Here is a 4,479-nt window from a genome sequence, read left to right as displayed (position 1 = left end):
AAAGATTGAAGGCCAAAGGAGAAGGGAGCAGCAGAGGATGAGATGGTTAGATTAGCATCACTGACTCAATCAACATGAATTTGAGCAAACTCCAGATTGTGGAGGACAGAGAAGTCTGGCATGTTGTGGTTTAGGGGATTGCAAAGAGCCAGACGTGACTCAGGGGCTGAACAGCATAAAGGATGACCAAGAAATCCCCAAGCATAGGAAGGAAAGGACACTGAAAAGACCAATGTGGCTGGGGCAGAGGATTCAGGGGTGTCAGTATGGCAGACAGCTATGAAATTTTTTACATCATTGATGGCCTTGCTCATCTAAATAAATTTAGACTTTATGTAGAGGCCAGAATTTCACAGAACACCAGTCCATGGAGATGCCAATAGAGCTCCAAGACTGAAGAGATCGCCTGCTTAATAGATTTGGGAATCTGAATTCTGAATCCCTTTTAGAAAGATTCACAATGGACACTTGAAAATTAAAGCCTCTGAGAAGCCCTACAATGAAAAGGACAACTGTTTAATTATTGTATAAAAGTGAATGAAACTTATTTCCAAGGGAATTGTGTTTTTTCCCCAGAACATCAACATCTGCAGGGATAATTTTCCTTAGAGTTTGGGAATTGCTGCCATCTGCTATAGGAAGCTATGGTAGGGTTTTTAGTTTATTTTGTTTTGCTTTTTAATTAGGGAAGGGACATGGTCTTATTTTTAGGAAGATCACTTTGGAAGTTGTCTATGGAGATGAGAGAAATGGGCATCAAGAAAAATACTGAGTTGTTCACATAAGAGATCATTATATCTAAATTGATCTTTCTAGAGAGAAGGCTGTTTAGTCCATTGCTTAAAAGTCTTTACTGACCACCCTCTTTCCATAGAATAAAGTTCAAACTCTTAAATGTAATTGACAAAGCTTTCCAATGATCTGGTTCCTGCCCACCTGTTGGGCTCCATCTCCTATCACTTTCCTCTCATTTGTAATAAATTCTCAATGTCCCCACTTCTTTAGCCAACCTGAAAGGCTTAAATGTTCCCTCCAGCTGTTCTTGCTAGAGCTCTTCTCATTGGCAGCGCTTCTCTTTGTCCACTTGCTGGATGCCTATTCATCTCTCAGTTTTCTCCTAAGAGGTCAACTCCTCTCTGAGCTTTCCAGACCCATCCCTGAAGCCCTGGAACTGCACTGCTCACTCTGACCCCTACTCCTTTGTAAGATGGAATGCTCCTTCTGTGTTATCTGTGTTTCTGTGGTTGTGATTCCCACATGGAGTTCTAAAATGCAAACTCCTTCAAGACACGATATGCATGTTGCTTGTCATTATAGACATAAGGGCTAGCATAGTGTCTGTCTGGCCCAAAGTAGGGGGTCAGGGTCATTCAGGTGAATATGATGATGGGAATTGACAAGAGAAAATGGAGAGGAGGGGAAAGAGTATAGAGAACTGTAGTGAAGTGAAGTGAAGTGAAAGTCGCTCAGTTGTGCCCAACTCTTTGCGAACCCATGGACTATACTGTCCATGGAATTCTCCAGGCCAGAATACTGGAGTGGGTAGCCTTTTCCTTCTCCAGGGGATCTTCCCAACCCAGGGATCGAACTCAGGTCTCCCGCATTGTGGGCAGATTCTTTACCAGCTGAGCCACAAGGGAAGCCTTGTTCTCTGTAGTAGATGGAATCAATATGTCTTGGTGACTTACTGGGTGTGGAGGCTTATGGAACTAAGGCACACCCTGACCCAAGTCAAGGAATACCTCAGGAGGAGAGTTTGGGGAATGGGGGAAGATGAACTCCATTTTAAACTTGCTTCTTTATTTTTATTTCTCTGTGGCATACAATTTACATACAGGGAAGTGCCTATATCTTAATTCCACAGTTAGATACCCTTGGACAGGTAGACTCTGCTGAATTTGAGGTGTCTATGACACATCCAGGTGCAGGTCTTCTGAAGATGCTCAGAAGTGTGTGTTGGACAAGAGAGTTTCATCCTAGAGATTGAGTTCTGGGGGTCCTTTGCAATGTGGTCTTGGGGATGCAGATGAGGTGGCTCATTGGAGAAACTCTGGAGGACTGCCCCCCTCCTTTTTTGGCTAGTGGCATGTGGAATCTTAGTTCCCCAACCAGGGGTTGAACCCGCATCCCCTGCAGTGAAAGTGCAGTCAACCACCTGACTAGCAAAATCCCCCAAGGACCCAGTTTTTGACTTAAATGACCAAACACACTCATGAAAACAGTCATCCACTCACTGCAAGTCTGTCAATTACTTTCTGAGTGAGTGACAGGCCTCCTATTTCCAGTAATTATGGTCAGTACATACCACACCTGAGGAAAAAATGCTAAGATAAAACAAAGATGACTCATAGCCCATATCAAAACTGAAAATTATACTAACCATACCATCTATTAGCTTCTGAAACAGCAGAGTCATTTTCTTATTAACCCGTTAGGCAAGTAAATATTCTTGATTGGAGGTTAGCATTCATTTCCTCCTAAAGTATACTGTATTTAATTAAACGTGTAAGAAAAATTCTATTGGCCTTAGGAGTTATGGTGATATGGTAGGCATATCTTGAGTCTGGAAGTCTAGACGTCTTTGGTTCCTTTCTCAGCTCTCTCTGGAAAAAGAGAGAACTTTTCTAGGTCTCTTGACCTAAGGCAAGACACTTGGCCTCTCTGAATCTCAGATTTTTCTTGTAACCTGCAAAAAAGGTTAACTCTGAACTCAGTATTCACTTAACTCAACAAATATGTTTCAAGTTTCTACTTTGTTCTTGGCTTTGACCTGCTAGCCATCACTCTCAATTCGAAAGCATGCCTATGTTCTTTCTGCTGCTGCTGCTGCTGCTGCTGCGAAGTCGCTTCAGTCGTGTCCGACTCTGTGCGACCCCATAGACGGCAGCCCACCAGGCTCCTCGTCCCTGGGATTCTACAGGCAAGAACACTGGAGTGGGTTGCCATTTCCTTCTCCAATGCATGAAGGTGAAAAGTGAAAGTGAAGTCGCTCAGTTGTGTCTGACTCTTTGTGAACCCATGGACTGCAGCCCACCAGGCTCCTCCATCCATGGAATTTTCCAGGCAAGAGGACTGGAGTGGGGTGCCATCGCCTTCTCCAGTTCTTTATGCTACAGGATGAAAATGGGAGATATGCACCCCTCAGTTTCTTTATAGGATTTTTTTTTTTTTGACTCAGACAACTGGGTATAATAGCATCCATCTGGGGAGGCAGAGGGAACACTGGGATTGGAGTTGAATGGACCTGGATTTGGGTCCTATTCTGCCACTTACTAGTTTGTAACCTGGAATAAGTTGCCTAGGTTCTTTGAGTCTTAGTTTCCTCATCTATGAAATGGAGATAATGACACCTCCTTGTTTTGAGAAACAAGATGATGTGTGCAGAAATTCTTGCTGTTTTTCTTCTCTACTGTCCTAGCAGAAAAGCAACTGCCCCTTGACTTTCTTCACCTCAGATATTCCAAATATCCAAGTCATTTACCCAAGTGATAACTCAGTTTATAAACAGTTCCCGGAACTTGAAGGACCGAAGTGCCCTCACTTCCCTTGGCATATGCTCAGCAGTCTCCTTCTCATCCCATTGCATTTCATTTCACTCTGTGACTTGAAATCAGGTCCATTTCATCTTCACTTTCTACAAGTGGGAATGTGGTTTTAGCAACATCTTCATTCTCCCAATACACCATGGATGTCCTAGGGAGGTCATTTTAATTGAAATTTATTAATAATGCCTCTACACAAACAATGACAGCCAAAAGGATCTAGAAATCATGCCATGACATCAATAAGGAATCCAAGGCTAGGAATAGGGGATTTACTTCCTTCAGGTAACCTGGTGGTATACTGGCATAGAGGTCTCCTGATTCCAGGTCTAGTAGTTCTCTTTTCCCCAAATCACAGAATCTTTGTTGTCCTGAACTATTTCAACTGTGTCTCAAGTGATCTGAAAGCTATTTGCTTAATCCACAAGGGTTCTCCTTGCCCTTCTGTGCTGAAAGACATTCACTAATTTAGACCATTGTCATACACCTGCCTGGAAAATCCCATGGATGGAGGAGCCTGGTAGGCTGCAGTCCATGGGGTTGCTGGGAGTCGGACATGACTGAGGGACTTCACTTTCACTTTCACACATCGGAGAAGGAAATGGCAACCCACTCCAGTGTTCTTGCCTGGAGAATCCCAGGGACAGGGGAGCCTAGTGGGCTGCCGTCTATGGGGTCGCACAGAGTCAGACACGACTGAAGCAACTTAGCAGCAGCAGCAGTGGTATGTCCTTTCATGAATTCAGTAAGATAAACTCTGGCACAGTGAGGGACAGCAAGAACCACAAAGAGACAAGAAGTATGCGGTACCTCAAACTAGAGTTGAAATAGAATATACATCATCAGAAAAGAAAAGATGTCAGGGGCCTTGGGTGGAAAATGGACTTTGGCCTCTTTAGTCCACAGAACACGGATACAGACAGAGAAGCAACTAACT

The sequence above is a fragment of the Capricornis sumatraensis genome, chromosome 19 (assembly GCF_032405125.1).
Source record: "Capricornis sumatraensis isolate serow.1 chromosome 19, serow.2, whole genome shotgun sequence".
NCBI lineage: Eukaryota > Metazoa > Chordata > Mammalia > Artiodactyla > Bovidae > Capricornis > Capricornis sumatraensis.
This window is presented reverse-complemented; position numbering follows the sequence as displayed.